Source organism: Notothenia rossii, assembly GCF_949606895.1.
Source record: "Notothenia rossii genome assembly, chromosome: 8".
In the NCBI taxonomy this organism is placed as follows: domain Eukaryota; kingdom Metazoa; phylum Chordata; class Actinopteri; order Perciformes; family Nototheniidae; genus Notothenia; species Notothenia rossii.
In genome coordinates this window covers 26,760,827-26,779,280 of record NC_136906.1, presented here as the reverse complement: position 1 = coordinate 26,779,280, position 18,454 = coordinate 26,760,827, and the positions used below count along the sequence as shown (strand labels likewise).

Below are 18,454 nucleotides of genomic sequence, written 5' to 3'. Positions count from 1 at the left end.
CTGTAGCTGAAAAACGAAAAATAGAACATGACTCTAACCGGACATCCCATCTCTTAACAACCCGTATGATACAATCCATTAAATATTTATTCTGGACAAAATCTCTTTTTCCATGAGGCTGCAGGAAAATCAATTGGCGGAAACGTGGAAAAAAGTAAACAATACATATCCCAGGGATAACCATCCTTTGTTTAATTGAGCTCCCGCACACTACCAGGAGTGTAAGCGCAAATTTCACAATACAGGCAGCAACACATTTGCAGAGCTCACACTCAGATTTGACCCAGTTTGCAGTGAGAAGCATGAAAAGCTCTTTACAAATCTTTAAAAGTAGAAGTGCTACAAATAGTTTGAGATGCATGTAAACATATATTTGCAAGATAAAAATAACTTCTACTCTTATAATAAGTTATACTGCACATCCCAAAGAAGAAAATGTATTTGGTCTAGAAAAAGTGTAATTGTAAAAATAAAATATCAACATCAGTAGTAATATTCATACTGTTTCAATCACATTAGTATGCATACAAAGTGACAGGTGGTGTGACAGGTCACACCTCTCCCTACTTATGCCAATGAACCCATTTGATATGCTAATGGACCCGTTGATATGCTAATGGGCCCTTTGTTCGAGGTGTGATCACATGTAGGCGTGATATCACAGGTAGGTGTGATATCCTTTGATGTGCGGGGTGAGGTGTTATCACACGTAGGTGTGATATGCCCCCTTGTAGTAGAGCCTTTGTTGTCTAATCTAATTACCCTTTGATGTCTGTCCTTTGATGTGAGGTGTTATAACAAGCCTTTGATGTCAATCTAAGTGTTAATTAAGGCAGTCTCTTTGAAGTTGTGTGTGAGACTGTCTCGCACCCCATCCCCTCGCACCCCGTCCCCCTCTCGCCCCTTCCTGTCAGCCCTTCCTGTCACACAACACATCCCCCCCCTTCCTTTTGCTGTGATGCCAGAAGATAGTGGGGGGTGGAGTTAGGTAAAAAAGAAATCTGTTCAAACTAGATAAAAAGCCACTCATTTCCACTCACCAAGTCATCTAAACTTTCAAAAAGAAAATGGCTAAGAGACACATCAATATGGGTTTAATCATCGAGACGCCTGTGACAACTTACCACCATCCGTCAGGAGCGCCAGTCAAGAAATGGATGCAGAAGCTGTGCCGGGTTCAGACACCTGCGTCTGAGGCTCTTCATGAAAAATTGAGTCTGGATGTGTGAGACTGTCTCCCCCCACCCCCCTCACACCCCTTCCGCTCCCCTTTTCTCTCCCCCCTCCTGTCACCCCCTGAATTTGTTGTTTTTACTAAAATGATTTGTGTTAACTAAGGATGTTTTCTTTTTAAGCTGTGTGAGACTGTTAACTAATGTTTAATTAGTTTACTAACTAAAAGGGAGTCTTTTTTATGAAGAGGGTAATAATAATTTAAAAGATCTTAATGACCGCCTGATCTTGTATTTTTAATATTTAATGACTTCACACAACTTTAAAAGCCCCTATGAAGTTGTTGTTAATTACGGATGTTCTTTTGAAAATGTATGGCTTGTGAACTGGATGTTCTCTTAAAGGGGACCTATCATGCAAAATGCACTTGTCTACGTCTTTTATGCATGAATATGTGTCCCCGGTGTTCCAGGGAACTCACCAAGTGTCAGAAAACACAACCCTCTCTATTTTCCTCCATACCCAAATCTCTAAAAAAGGGGCTGCAACGGATCTGATACAGACTGATCCAGATTTGAACACTGTCCTGACGTCAGGACAGTGGAGCTACGGCTATTGGTCAATTCTCCACCTATCAGGGGAATGAGAGGTTGGTCCACGGCCGGCCATTGCTGCTCGAAAGCGCTGGAGACACTGTAGTACATATGCCAGGCCTGTCAGTGGTGCTGTAGTCTGCCACAAAAGTAGCGAAGAAGACTTCCCTTGCATCCTTTTAATGGTTGCTCTGCTGTTCACTCTCCGCTGTGGCTCTTTTTCTCCCTCCCCGAGGCAAGCGTTTGCGCCTCCTGCTTTAAAACAAATGAATAATGACTCTATAAAATCATATGTAAGGGACAATGTGCAGCGACGCGGTCATTATGGGGAAAAGAACACCGACTGGCTGATCAGGAGCCCGACGAGGTTTGTCAAAGCGGACAGGCGTCGTCAAAACAATAGCTGGGGATTGTAGGTAGTCTAGTCTCTTTGGCGCTCCACATTTCAGAGAAAACAAGTTGTTTCTCAGAATTGAAGGGGAAAAACACAAAAGCATTGTACACAATTCAAACCTATCAATGTCGTTTAATTAACAAGGATAATATGGTGTTTTTGAATTGATGACTAATGGAGATATCACTGTCAAATCAATCAACAGTAAGAAGAATACTTACTTCCGGGTGTGCAATTCTCCGTTATCCAATGGGAATGGACACTCACATTGCCTTTAAGAGCTGCCGACATAAATGGATGCGGTGCTTCCCTAAGCGTCAAATACCACCGCCGATGGGAATACATTGCAATCAGTTGAAAGCTCTTTGCGTCCGTTTATGAAACTGAAGGAGCCTCGGCGCGTCACAACTAGACGCCATGGGACCCTGGTCAAGCGTCGCTCCTGGACGCTAAGGAAGTGAGAGTGTGTTGCTCAAGAAGCTGACTCAGATAAGGAAATAAATGAAACATGATGTGATATGAATGATAATGGGACACATCGACGTCTGCACTCACAGTGTAGAGACCCTGTATAGCAGGGGTCGGCAAGAGAGTTTGGGCTTCGGCCAATTTTTTTTCTGAACCACTAGATGGCGGGCCAGCTATTGAATTGTCAACGGGGGGGGGGGGAGCCTCGCTGCGGTGCCGGCCGTCAGCGAACAGAGCCGGCCCTTGACGACCGGCCGTTCTGTGATTATCCATATTCTACAGATGGCCTGTCCGCCCCTGCTCACAAACTTATTAAGATCCAAAGCTTTAGTGCGTTTTGAATCAATGCTGACAGTCTCTTCTCGGTCGACTGAATGCTTCTCGTTTTGCACCGTCCCGTTCAAATGACAATCACATTTCCATGCTCGCGCCAGTGCCGGGGGAGAGGTTACAAGGCTTGCGTCTTGTGCTGCATTCACTTGCACTCGGACATTATGGATTTTCTCTCATAAATGTCTGATGAGCCAAAACCTTTCTTACAAAACAAAGCAAATGTTCCGGGCCAAATATTATTGCTGGCGGGCCAACAACGGACCGTGGGCCGCCTGTTGCCAACCCATGCTGTATGTATAGGGTGCTGTGTGGGTCCCTCAAGCATCCCCGTCTCTCTGCCAATCACAGAACTGCACAGTATTGCTGGTCGGTGTGCGGGCCTGTGGTTGGGGGAGCAGAGGGGGAGGGCTGGAGAGTGTCTGACGTTATTATGCCGTGTTATACATGGCCGCCCAAAAGGAAATTATATCGTTTCCAAACCTAACTTTGCAGAATAGATCAACAAAAGTATTTGCTTTACGCTGTACGCGCTCCTGCGAGGTGCTGTGGGCGTGCATAACACGGTGCTAACAGCTGTCTGGTATTCCACGTCAGCAGTCCTTGGTTTACCGGGACGACATTCTGGTGCATGGCAGCTCGTTTGAGGCGGCCCTGGGATCTCTACGAGTGGTGCTGGAAAGGATCAGAGACGCTGGCTTGAAGCTACACCCAGAGAAGTGCCATTTCATGCAAAGAGAGGTCACTTTCCTTTAGCAGAGATTACTCAGTATTGGCATATCCAGCCATGCAGTGGGGTGGTTTGTGAACTACCTCTCTGAAAGGTCCCAATGTGTTCACTTTGATGGGCTCACTTCTGAGTGGTTGAACATTACTAATGGTATTCCCCAAGGTTCTGTTTTAGGTCCACTTTTATTCTCCATATCAACAGTTTAGGTGAAAATGTGGATGAAGCTACTTTACATTTTTATGCGGATGATACCGTGATGTATTGTGCAGGTCCCTCATTTAAGGAGGCTGGTGTTAAATTACAGGCTGTTTTTAACATTATTCAGACTCAGCTCGCTGAGCTTAAGCTTCTTTTAAATGTTGAGAAAACCAAGGTAATGCTTTTTTCAAAAGCAAAAAATACTCCAGAGACTGCTTTGGATATTGTTACTATGCAAGGACAAGTACTAGAAGTGGTTACCTGTTATAAATACCTAGGTATCTGGATTGAGGATTGTCTTGATTGACTTTTAAACTTCATGTCAATAACCTGCTTAAAAAGCTGAGGGTTAGACTAGGTTTCTTTTTCAGAAACAAGTCCTGTTTCTCACTTGAGGCCAGGAAAAGGCTAGTCACTGTGACCTTTTTACCTGTGCTGGACTATGGTAATTTGATCTATATGAATGCACCTGCCCATTGCCTGGAAAAGTTAGATGCCGCCTATCACAGTGCACTGAGATTTGTTACTAACTGTAAAGCACTTACTCTTCACTGGACCCTGTATGCCAAGGCAGGTCTGCCTTCACTAACTGTACTGAGGCTCAGTCATTGGTGTTAGGGAAATAATTATCCTATAATCCTAGATATCTAAAGTTTTTGCCCTTTGACGTGTATGATCAACCCTGACGTCTGTAATCTCCTTTAAGGAAATGGGCTGCTTCAGCCATAATGTTGTTGTTCCCATTCTATGACCGGGCAACCCTAAGTCACAGATGGTTTATTGTTGTGGGTACACTGGGCCACTTCCTTCTCGGGGTTTGTGGTCTCCAAGGTGTGAAATCTTCGAGGCCATAAGTGTCAGACGCAAGTAACTCAGTGTTCCCAGCTGTTTAGGCTATCTGCTCAAATATGTTGATTACTCTCTGTCAAGCCAGTTAAATGGGCTAAGGAGAGAGAGGCGCTTCAGAATTGATGTGGCAACTCTCCCGTGCAGTCAGACCGTGACTGCTGTGACTTGTGATGTGAATCCTCCGGCCGAACCGCTTAAATAAACCATCAGTATTTGACATCAAAGCTCCTGCTCATCCTGTGTCTCCTTCATGAGTCGGTGACTCCCACTGCATTGCTACACAGAAGTTTCCCCCACAAATGGTACATGTTCATCTATAAAGCCATGTTGGGTAAACTACCAACTTATATATGCTCTTTGATCTCACAGAGTGGCAAGTAGCTATTGCCTGAGATCCCAGGATGTGTTTTTGTTACATGTGCCAAGTGCTAGGACTGTTTTAGTTACTAAAGCTTTATGTGTGCTGCTCCTCTAGCTTGGAATACTATGCAAAAAAAATTGAAACTGAGCATTTTGGTTCCTTTGCATCATTTTAAAGCTCGAATAGATGACATTTTATTAGATATCTGTCATTGTGAATAGGTTGCTAATGTATACCCCTGTAATTATGTTATATTGATGTCCTTTTTCTTTTCTGTTGTTTTTATGTGTAACCAATATGCTGCAGGTCTCCCTTGAAAAAGAGATCGTTGATCTCAATGGGATTTTCACCTGAGTACGCCAGGAGACTTCAGGGCCGCCTTGATTCAGCTCATGCCTTTGCCCGTGATCAGCAGAAAAGTGCTGGTGTGAAACAGAAACGGAACTATGATACAAGGAAACAAGGGCAGCACTTCAGGGCCGGGGAGCTGGCCTGGGTCTACAGCCCACAACGGAAAAAAGGCTGGTGCCCAAAACTTGACAGCCAGTGGGTTGGTCCCAGCAGAGTACTGGAGAGGGTGGGGGAAGTTATCTACAGGGTGCAGTTGCCTCCCAAGGGGAGGAAAGTTGTGCTCCACAGAGACAGGTTGGCCCCTTACAGAGGAGTTGTCCACAGCCTCCCCCTCAACACCCCCACCCAGGTCCCCCGGCGATCAGAGCAGCAGCCCCTCGTCAGTGGCTGAGTCTTCCCCATTTCCCCGCCTGGTCCAGAACCGGTACCCCCTGTCCCTCTGACCCCAAGAAGGCAGGGGGGCAGACAAGACCCCCAAGTCGGTTCAGAGACTTTGTGTGGTAAATAAAGTTAATTCACTGGAAGTGATGGTAGTCCACCCAGACCTAGTTCAACTTTTTTTTTAAATGTCTGTTTTTTTTTTTTTAATGTGTGGGTTTGTGTTTAGTTGCAGGTTTTTTAGGGTTTTATTTGTTCCTCGTGGGCGAGGAACTTTGTGCTAGGGGGCGAGTGTAGCGACCCTGTATAGGGTGTTGTATGGGTCACTCAAACATCCCCCGTCTCTCTGCCAATCACAAAGCTGCACAGTAATGCTGGTCGGTGTGATGGCCTGTGGTTGGGGGAGCAGAGGGGGAGGGCTGGAGAGTGTGTGACATTGACCGTGCTGTGTTGTGTGTGAGTTAGTGAGTGGAGTACTAGAGTGACGTTGAACCTGCGACCTGTAACCTGTGACCTATGAACCTGTATTTGTATGCTACCAAAGGAGCTATTAAACCTAAGTACTTGAGGCCTGTTTCTGACTCCTATTGTGGAATGTTACAATATGATATATTATGATGTGATATGAATGATAATGGGACACATCGAAGTCTGCACTCACAGTGCCGCGGACTGTATGTAATGTTTCTTTGATCCGGTTACTTATGTTGTGGCAGTAAAGCAAGCTTTCTTAACGCTAACGTTATATTAGTCAGATTGCTCTGAAGATGGGAGGTGATATTCTATTCATTTTCACGTTCACAAAGCCAGTTGATTTTTGCCGGCCGTTTTTCCTGCAACGGCAGTTTTTCTGTATTTCCTTTATCCTGTAATATGACTTGATAGCTTTAAACTCCGCACACTGAGCTCTGATTGGTCAGCAGGGCGGTGGATTTCACTGAGTTGATCTCTTTCAGGAGAGAGCTCTCTAAAGCTCTCCCCCCTGCGGCCGCTTACACAGTAAATTCCAATGTTAATAAAAGCTGTATACGTTTTTTGGGAGTTTGATTTATTTTAAATTAACACTATTACAAAATTAAAACCTATAATTGCACACTAAAACCACTATTTAAAAAAAAAGAACTATTTCTCATAAACCTCTGGTTTTTACTGGGGCTGGGGCAGTTCAACTTGATTTGGGGGGGGGGGGGGGGGGGGGGGGGGTGCACCATAGTTTATGGGCGCTGTACGCAATATAGGAGTAGTTCTGTTCGTATAAGATAATAATATGTACTTTTTTGATCCAAAATCGGGAAATTGTGTTTTTTTTTTTATTTCTAACTTTTCATCTTTTCTTTTTTTTGGCGCCTCCCATTGGTTGATACGCCCTTAGCATTCGCCTATACTGCCTATGCCAAGGGCCGGCCCTGGCCACAACATAAGTAATCAAAGTAACATTACGTACAGTCCACGGCATTGTGAGTGCAGACGTTGATGTGTCCCATTATCATTCATATCACATCATAATGTATCATATATTTCTTTATCGGAGTCAGCTTCTTGAGTCGTATCTGGCCGTGCAACACTCACAGTGTCACGTACTGTATGCAGAAGTATTATTTTAAGCAACACATTAAGTTGACGAAACACTCGAGTCAAATGTAATTAAAGTCAGATCGTGTCTTAGACTGGGCAGTGATATCATAAACCTGTTAATGTACGCATTCAAACACTTTTTCTTTTACGAGCTGTATTCACCTTGCAGGTGCAGCTATGTGGCTTTTATCCTGGTTAAAGTGTTTAAGTCATGGATGTTTAAAGTTTAACTTCTTCATATGTCTAATATTATAGTTGACTTTTCATTCATGAAGTATGACGCGCTGCGCTGTCAGTACGCTTGTCCATGTTTGTGATTGGTCGAATGCTCCAAATACCACCCCTTTCATGTGAACGCGCATCTAACTAGATGGAACACGGCTGGCTTGAGCGATCCACTTGATAACCCGCGTCGTAGGACCGTTTAGCGAGAGCACGTATGTTTTGGATTAGGCTTCTTCTTCTTCTTCTCTTTTTTAATGGCGGGTCGCAAACAGCTTTTGGTTGCATACCGCCACCTACTGTACACGAGTGTGTATCATCATGTCAGTCCTCTATTAAACCAGCATATCAAAAAGAAAACCATAAAATAAAATAAATAAAACAAAACAAAAAACAAATCATCCATGGTCTACTGTTAAATTCTTTTCCCTATCCCAGTTTCCCTCAAAAAGGTGAACAGTGCTTTTCTGATAGCTCTTACTCCTTCTCCTTCTGTTCCCAGAATACCCGCTACATTCCACTCCCTCTCTGCCTCTAAAACTGTATCCCTTAATTTCCCTCTTTCAACTCTATAGGTGACACAATATAATAAAATATGTTCCACATTTTCCCTAACTCCACAGTTCCCACACTTGTCACTGTCACTTTCCCCCATGACATACAGCGTACCATTTAATGCAGTGTGATTTAGTCTGAGCCTAGCTATCATTACTTCCTCCCTTCTGTTTCTTTCTTTATAAATATTAATTGTAATTGTCTTTTGCACTTGATGGTATTCTTTGCCTTTCTGGTCTTTCTCCCACCTTTTCTGCCAGATCTCCATCCCTTTCTTCTTAATAACTGCTTTTCCTTCTCCTTTTCCAAGTTGAACTGGTAATGTGATTTCCTTTTGTAGTGCACTTTTTGCTAATCTATCAGCACACTCGTTCCCTTTCACCCCCTCATGCGCAGGCACCCAGCAGAACTGCAGATCTATGCCGCTTCTGTGAAGTCTTAACAGGCTGTGATTGATTTCTATGAGTATGTCTTCTCTGGCAGTTGTTGTTGACTGTATGCTTTGTAAACTGGATAATGAATCTGTGCATATCACCACCCTGTCTGGTCTGACCTCTTCCACCCACTGTAATCCTATTACTACTGCCGGCATTTCTGCTGTATACACTGAAAGTTGGTCTGATGCTCTTTTCGATATTGACACTTTAAATTCTGGGATATATATACCAATTCCGACACACTCTTCTTTGTTTTTAGAACCATCTGTATATATTTTGAGGTAATTGTGATAATTATTCCTGAGGTACAAACTTGTTTTGAGTCCTACTTCATTTATTTGCCACTCTCTTTTCTTTTCTACAATACTCACATCTATATTTACTATTGGAAAGAGCCATGGGGGTACACTACTGAATGGATTTGATGGTGAAAACTCTAACTCATGCATGCCGTATGTCCTTATTTTTTCTTTATTTGTCCATCCAAACCCACGCCCCTGAAACTTAGAATATTCCCAGCACTCCTGTAGTATTTTGTTTGTGATATTTCCTTCCCCACTTCCTTTTAACCTGACCCAATAAGCAAGAGCAATTTTCTCTCTTCTTAGCTCCAATGGAGTCTCTCCTGCTTCAACTAATATTGCATTAGTAGGGGTTGACTTAATTGCACCTATACACAACCGTAACGCTTTATATTGTAACCTATCAATTTTTAGTAATGACGTTTGTGCTGCTGCTGCATATATTAAACACCCATAATCCAGTGTTGTCCTCATAATTGCCCGATAGATGTCGATTAATGCCTGTTTGTCTGCCCCCCAGTCACATCCAGCCACTGCTCTTAATAGGTTCAACACTTTTTTGGATTTTGTTTCCAAATGTTTAATATGAGTTTTCCATGTACATTTACTATCTAACCATAGCCCCAGATATTTAAATTCATTGACCTCACTCATCGGCTTTCCATATAATGTAAGCTTCTCAGTCTCCATCTTGCGTTTATTCGTAAATTTCATAAAGCAAGATTTGCTTGCTGACAGCTTGAAACCCCAGTTGTATGACCACTTCTCCACTTTCTTTATAGCTTTCCCTATTTTTTCAAACACATATGGAACATTTCTTCCCCGTATCCATATGGCCCCGTCATCTGCATATAGTGCAGATTTTATGCATCCATCCAAATTACTAAAAATGTCATTTATCATAACATTAAATAATATCGGGCTGATTGAACTCCCTTGAGGAATACCATTTTCTATACTGCACTCTTTTGAAACCTCTGCCCCTACTTTAACTCTGAATGTTCTGTCTGATAAAAAAGCCATGATCCAGTTATACATTCTTCCTCCAACCCCCATTCTACTCAATTTGATGAGCAACCCATCCCTCCACATAGAATCATAAGCCTTTTCAATATCAAAATATACTATTGCCATAACCTCTTTCATTTTCACTGTCTTTTCCACCTCATTGCTTACTCTAATCAAAGCATCTATTGTGGATCTTCCTTTACGAAAACCACTCTGAAAATGACTTATTAACCCTCTCTGTTCTAAGACGTGTGATAGTCTATGCACTATCATCTTCTCCATCCATTTACATAAGTGTGATGTTAATGCTATGGGTCTGTAATTATTGGGATTAGCAGGATCCTTCCCTGGCTTATTAAATGGCAATATAACTGCCGTTTTCCAACTCATTGGTAAGACTCCGTTTCTCCAGATTTGATTAAATAGTCTCAGGACTAATTTGAATGTTTCCTCTGGTAGCTGCCGGAACATGGCATAGCATAGCTGGTCTTGTCCTGGTGCTGAGTATCCTGTACCTTGCAAAGCTATTTTAAGTTCTGCTATTGAGAAGTCTACATCAAGAGCTGAATTATCATCCCGTCTCTTTTCCCTCACATTTTCATTTTCTCTTAATACACACTCTTTTTGCTGTCTATGTTTGTCATCAAGGTGTTCCCCACTATGCACCGCAGCAAATGCCCTACCTAAACATTCTGCCTTCTCTTCATTTGACACTGCCACTTTCTCCCCATCAATCAAAGCGGGAATTTTAACCGACTTCCTTTTCCCATTCATCCGTTTAAACATCGACCATACATCCCCTAACTTTACTCCTCTTCCAATGGTGGAACAATACTCTCTCCATGACGTCTTTTTTGTGTATTTTACTGTTTTACGGGCTACTGCCCTTTTCCTTTGATAATCTGAAATATTGTCTTGTGACAAGTTTTTCTTTAAAGACCTAAATGCCTTGTTTCGTTCTTTAATGGCTCTGCTACATTCCTCATTCCACCACGGAACCACTTTCTTCCTACCCTCTGTTGTTCTTTTAGGTATAGTTTTATTTGCTGCTTCTTTAATGTGCATTGTGACTTGATTTGAGCACTCCTCTATACTTCCTTCTAATGTTAACAATTGCGCTGACTCCTTACAGTAAAGCCTAAATGTTTCCCAGTCAGCTTTACCAAAGCACCACCTGGTAAATACACTCCCTTCCTGTCTACATACCTTTGTATTGATGATTGTGAAAACTGGGTAATGATCACTTCCTATGGTAGAATCACTTTTAACATACCATTCACATGATTTAACTAACCTAATCGTCACCAGTGTGAGGTCCAAACATGATTGTGTCCCCCTATTCACGTCTATTCTTGTTTTTTGTCCATCATTAAGGCAAAACAGTGATCTTTCCTCTAGCATTTCTTCTACGACATCCCCATTACTGTCTGTTTGACTGCTTCCCCATAGGCTGTTGTGAGCATTAAAGTCACCACACCATACTTCCCTTCTATGAGCCGTCCCTGCTATTGTCTGTAAGGTTTCAATGTCCAGATTTTTACACGGGTTATAGAAATTGATAAGCTTTATGTTCCCTTCTTTCCTTGGGCTGCATATTTCTATTATGACACATTCCTTGTCGTCAGGGGATGGGACTACCCTATAGGCCAGCCCATCCTTTATGAAAGTAACACACCCTCCACCATTTTGATTGCTAACTCTATCATATTTGATAGAGCTGAACCCTGGAATCATAAAGTCTAGATGAGGTTTTAACCAAGACTCTTGCACACAAATTACATCTGGCAATGTTTGTAACTCATAGACATATTTTTTAAACTCCTGTCCATTAGCTATGAGGCTTCTAGCATTCCACTGGAGTATGTGAATTACCATTAACAACGTGCTAACCCTCATCCTGGTTGTCCGTTTCTTCCACATCTTTTGTTGCTAGTAATTCATGTATCTGGTCTGCTTTTATATCTCTAATGTTAAGGAATTTCTCCGCTGCCTGCACGATGGTTTTGATTCTGTCACTTTTCTTCTTCATCTGTGCTGCAACATTAATGGTATGGCAGATGAATGTCATAAAGTTGACTTTCTTTACCACGAGAATGCTATCATCTTCTTTAATTTCCACAGGTACTTGGCTTTGATTTGTAACCTGCCTTTCTGAAATGTTGCTACCACTCTGTACTAAGTTTCTTTGAACCCTTCCACTAGAAGCCTGATTGTTTGCTTCCGTTTCCCTAACCTTCTTTAGAGCTTCTGCATATGAGACTTTACTGAGTACTTTGACCCTCTGAGCTTCTCTGGCTTCTCTCTGCACTACACATCCACCAAACGCCGCACTGTGCTCTCCTCCACAATTACAGCATTTCATCTTTGCCTCTTTTTCACATTTCCCATACTCATGTTGGCCTCCACATCTCGCACACCTTAGTTTTCCTTTACACTGCATTGCTGTGTGTCCCATTCTTTGGCATGCATAGCATCTAAGTGGGTTTGGGATGAATTCCCTCACACTGTAGTTCATGTATCCTATTTGCACAGATTTCGGTATATTTTTCTCAAACTGAATAACTACTGAAAGTGTTTCCTTCAATGTGCCATCTCTTTTGCTCATAAGTCTGTTTGCCTCAATAACTTTTCCTCCTTTAATCTCCTTTTTAACATCATCCATAGACATATTAAGTGGAACTCCAGATATGACTCCTCTCAACATTGCCATTGCTCCTGGGATATGAGCCTTTATTTTTTCCCCACTGAGTGTCGTCATTTTAAGTATTTTTCCCTGCTGTTGCTTGCTGGTTGCTTGTATCAAAACTCGTTTGTTGTTCATAAACTTGGCAAATTTGATTTTACCCATTTCTTTCTCAATTGATTTTGTCAGTTGAATCGGGTGGTAATGCCCACCATCCCGGTTGAATTATATTATAACTTTCCACTCCTGCTCTAGTTCTGTATTCGAAATTGCTTGTTTTCCATTTTGACTGCCTTTTGGTTTTTTGTTTAAGCCTGCTCCACTCGACCAATCCGACCAACTTTGTGTTCTTGGTCTGCTAACTTTTTCCCTCAAAGCCCTTTTCTTCCTCACAGCTTTGGTTTCCTCCCATTCCATATCAGCTCTTTGGGTCCCATCTGAGCTGGTTGACATGATGATACAGTCAATGTACAGTTTATGCTAACCAGTCCAATGCTACCGTTTCTGTATGTTTCGATGATTTCCGACTCTCTCTGAACTTTCTGCAGCGTGTCTCCAACTTCACTTTCTTCTTCCGGCTTCCTCCGTCCGTTTCCTAGTACGGAAGTCCTCCTTCGTTCGACCAATCGACGAGGCTGCACCCTATCCCTTTGGATTAGGCTAACCGGCTAACGGCCTGTTACGGCTGCTGCCTACCTGGTCGTCTGAGTGTTTTCAGCTGTGTGTGTTCTATGTAAATGAGCTGTGCGGTTGCCCTCCCGGCATTGGCTGCCATCTCCTGGTCCGCCCCTGAAGATTGCGATTGGAGCACGCCGGGCCCGACGCACTCCAATCGCAGCGCACAGCCGGCGCACACCTGTTGGAGATGACTACAAAGCTTCGGGACAATCATCATTCTGGAGGCTCTGTATGTGGACAGATGCCTCTCGCTACTTGCTCTTTGTTCTGGGGTTAAAACTTGTGTGATTAGTAGTGTCTAGAGTAGGTTAGTTAGAGTGTAGAGTAGCTTAGTTAGAGTGTAGAGTAGCTTAGTTAGTGTTTGTGACTGTTGCCTTTAGTTTAGCTGTGTTTTTGTATATATTCTTTGTGTTAGTTGTACCACTTTTAGAGTGAGGTTTTGTTTCGTTCTTTATTTAGTATATTATTATTTATTTTCCCTGTATGTCTTTAGACTCCTTTTTTAGAGTCCTCCTTTAGTTGGTTATTTGTCAACCTGTGCCCTTTTGGCTCTTTTGTTTGTTTCAGGCTGTTTGCCTGCCATTTTGTTCACCTGTTGTTTATTAAAACCACTTATAGTTATACCAATACCAATCTGGTTGTGTTGCTTCCCTCTGATTCCCCTAGCTCAGAAGGGAACGTAATACGGCCCGTCTACACAGCAGCGTTAAAAAAGTCTTCCAACGCTTCTGCCCATTCACTTTGGATGGGGTGACGTCACTTTGCCTCGCTTTTCCCCAAAATGCATTGTGGGGAAGCAAAGCGAAGATTTCCAGGATTTCCAGGACTTTCAGGATTCAAAAGTTGAGCAATGTTCTACTTTTGAAGCTGAGGTGGAAGTGTCAGCCAATCAAATCCCGTTTATGCAAATCTGACAGTGCAAGCGCAGCCAATCAAACCGCGTGCAAGCTGGGAGAGCTAGACCGCAGTTCATTTCCTCATATTCCAAACGAGATATTACGGTAGCAAATCACCCGGTTCTTTACGACCGGAACTATTTACCGGGATACAAACCGGAGGAACCAGGCATGGAGGGAGGTGGCAGAGACAGTGGGTGAAACTGGTAGGTTTTTCGCCTGTTTGGAGAGTTTATATCCAGTTTACTTCGTTTTAACATTGCTATTGCTTTGTATGTCGGGGGCGGGAGATTCATGTGATTGGTTGCTCGCAAAAAATCGCCAAGCTTCAGACACGCCCAGCTCCAAGATTTTTTCATGCCTGTAGTGTAGACGGACCGTAACTCAAACATTTCCAGGTTAGGTTGAACCGGCTTCGTAGTACAGGCCTCAGGCCTCTGGAAGAGCGCTATATAAATAACATGTATTATTAATATGATTATTATAGTAGTATTATTATTATTATTATTATTATGACCAGAATGTTTGTTGTTCTTCATTTCTTTTTCATAAAACTGAAAACAACCCCTGTGTGCTATTTTGTTTTGTTTTTAGTTTGTATTTTCTCTCTATTTATTGTTATGATCACCGATTGTCTGTTATTTAATTTGCTATTTCAGGGTCACTCAATAGAATGATATTTTGCTATTTTGTTTTGTTTTTAGTTTGTATTTTCTCTCTATTAATTGTTATGATCACCAATTGTCTTGTATTTAATTTGCTATTTCAGGGTCACTCAATATAATGATAGGTCAATCGATAATTTGTCTCCAAATATAGAATAAAAACATTAAATAAATGATGATAAATGTCATAATTAGCTGTATATATAGGACGCCAGGGTCAAGCATTGACACTTTCACAGACTGGATGGAGGGCATGTTTTCTAAAATAAATAACAAAGCTATCTTCATATGTGGAGATTTTAATATTAACCTGCTTAATCCTAACAAACACAAAACTACTGATGAATTTATCAATACAATGTATAGTCTGAGCCTATCTCCGAAAAATAACTAGACCCAGTAGAGTGACATCCCATTGTGCCACCCTAATAGATAATATATTTAACAATGACATTGAAAACCAAACAGTAAGTGGCTTATTAATCAATGATATCAGTGATCACTTGCCAATGTTCACAGTCTATGATAGCAACTCCAGGAAAAATAAGCCAGACAAAGGAAAAGGATACAGACGGATGCGATCAGAGGAATCCATCAACGCACTGAAAAATGAATTGCTGGAACAGAATTGGGAGACACTTTACCAAGAAAGAGACATTGATACTGCTTATGAAACCTTTTTAAGGATATTTAGGTCATTATATGACAAAAACTGCCCAATTAAAGAATACGGCAGAAAACAAAAATATATTCATTGTCCATGGATCACAAAGGGATTACAAAATGCATGCAAAAAGAAAAACACTCTATTTAGGGACTTCATTAAACAAAGAACTCAAAGTGCAGAGGATAAATATAAAAAAAATAAAATAAGTTGACTAATATTATAAGAACAAGCAAGAAAGACTATTATAAGGAATGAATAGATACAAACAAAAGCAATATTAAAGGAATATGGGATATACTTAACAGTATTGTAAGAAATAAGTCTAAACAGAAAGGATATCCTGAGTATTTTACTGATAACTATAACTAAAAGTATAACGTAAATGATGTAGCTAACAACTTCAATCAATTCTTTGTGAATGTTGGACCCGATTTGGCGGGGAAAATCCCTGATCCAGGGACAGCTGGGGAACATCAAGACGATGTTTTGGAGAGAAATCCCTGCTCAATGTTCATTAAACCAGTTGATGAAAGAGAGATATTAAATATTGTTCAAAAATGTAAAAATAAAAAGTCTACTGATTATAATGAGATTGATATGACATAAGTAAAAATGGTCATTGGGGGGATTTCTAAACCATTAACGTACATCTGTAACCTGTCATTCCAAACTGGTACTTGTCCAAACAAAATGAAAATAGCCAAAGTCATACCTGTATACAAAACTGGGAACAAGCATCACTTCACGAACTACAGACCTATCTCTTTACTTCCCCAATTCTCAAAAATACTAGAAAAAGTATTTAACAACAGACTGGACGCATTCATAGAAAAGCACAAATTAATCACGGACAGTCAATACGGATTCAGATCAAACAGATCAACAACACTGGCAATTATGGAATCAATTGAGGATATCACAGATGCCGTTGAACACAACAAATATGCAGTAGGGATTTGTATAGATATTAAAAAAGCTTTTGACACAATCAACCATGACATCCGAGTATATAAATTAGAAACGTATGGTATCAGGGTTATAGTTTTAGACTGGATTAAAAGCTATTTAAGCAATAGACAGCAGTATGTAAAGATGGGAAATTACTGTTCTTCATGTTTGGACATTGCTTGTGGTGTCCCCCAGGGGTCAGTGTTGGGTCCTAAATTGTTTATACTGTACAATAAGGACATCTGTAGAGTATCCAATGTACTGAGGCTAGTTTTGTTTGCTGATACAAATATATTCTGTTCTGGGGAGAATCTAGAACAGCTAGTGGAGAACATAGAAAATGAAATGCACAAATTAAACACATGGTTTGACAAAAATAAACTATCATTAAACTTGAGTAAAACAAAATTAATGCTGTTTGGTAAACATAGAACAAAAACACAAATGCAAATAAAAATAGATGGGGTTGAAATTGAAAGAGTCCATGAATTTAAATTTCTTGGGGTAAAAATATATGACACAATAAGTTGGAAATTACACATAAAACATGTACAATCAAAGCTGTCAAGAAGCATTTTCATACTAAACAAAGTAAAACAAGTTCTAGATCAGAAATCACTTCACACGCATTCTCTACTGTTCACTAGTCTTACCATATCTGACTTACTGTGCTGAAATCTGGGGCAATAACTACAAAAGTTATATAAATGCAGTATCTATTCTACAAAAAAAAGCCATACGAATCATTCACAATGTCAAATACCTTGATCACACTAACACATTATTCCTGCAGTCAAAATGGTTAAAATTCACAGACCTGGTAGAATTCCAAACGTCACAAATAATGTTTAAGGCTAATCATAATGTTTTACCAGGAAACATCCAAAAATGATTCACTCAACGAGTGGAGTGAGACTATGGAACAGTGTGAATGTGGAGCTAAAGCAATGTCCAGACATTAAACCGTTCAAGAGGAAATACAGAGAAATCATTTTCTCGAGGTACAAGGATGGGGAAGGTGTTTGACTATGTGTATGTGTATATGTGTGAGTATGTAGATGTGTATATGTATGTGTGCATATATGTATATCAGTGTATGTATGTGTATGTATATGTGTATGTATGTGAATCAACAGATAAAGCCGATTAATAATATCAATAATAATGCATAAAAATGATAATTATTGTAGATTACAATTTATAAATAAATCATTTAGGGACAAGGGGGTGAGATTAAATAAGTTATACTTCTTCTCACTCCTTTTCGAACATTAGATGTGGCACTGTTTATGTTGCTAATGCTGCTGCTGTTGTTGTTGTTGTTGTTGTTGTTGTAAATGTCATTTTTAGTTTTGTCATTTTTTTGTTTTGATTTGTTTTACATGACTATGCACTGCAACATTTGTTTTGTTTTTGTAATTTTACTTGTTCGAAATAAAAATGTATCAATCAATCAATCAATCAATGCTTATTAATATATTAATTTCACTGAAAATAGTACAAATACACTTTTATTTATATAACCTTCTGATGTATCTATGTTTAATATTTTTTTAATAATATAAAGTTCGGAAAATGTCATTAATATAAATAAAGAAAAGTATAACATGCAATGGTTCAGACTGTCCGCTAGAAGGAGCTGTTTAACCTGGAGAAATCAGATTCGTTACCCTGGCAACCGAAGGAGGCGTTTTATGTTAACATGCACTTTAAGTACCAACATTAAAAGTACTCGTAATGCCTTAAATTATTACTTTTGTTTTACTACTGGCTAACTTAACCTATAATAACTTACTTTTTAGTAAAGTAATTGACTACATGTAGGCTATTTAATTACAATGAAATTGAGTATGTTTCTTATTGGAAATAAAAAAAATACACCGTTCATTTAGTTTAACTGCGCAACCCATCACGATTAGTAACAAAGCAACTGAAATTAAATACCAATAAAACCAACGATAAGACATACAACAAGCAACCGAAGTCAGCTAAA

General features: G+C 40.5%; 1 protein-coding gene across 1 annotated transcript in view; it reads right to left on the bottom strand.

Moving 5' to 3' along the window:
• The window catches only part of LOC307016658 (excitatory amino acid transporter 3-like), a 44,095-nt gene extending 30,834 nt beyond the window's left edge, over window positions 1-13,261 (bottom strand). The window contains exon 1 of the mRNA XM_079645865.1: window positions 13,107-13,261. The gene's annotated coding sequence lies outside the window, so the exon portion shown is untranslated. The remainder of the gene's footprint in view (window positions 1-13,106) is intronic.
• Between the last annotated feature and the right edge of the window lie 5,193 nt (window positions 13,262-18,454).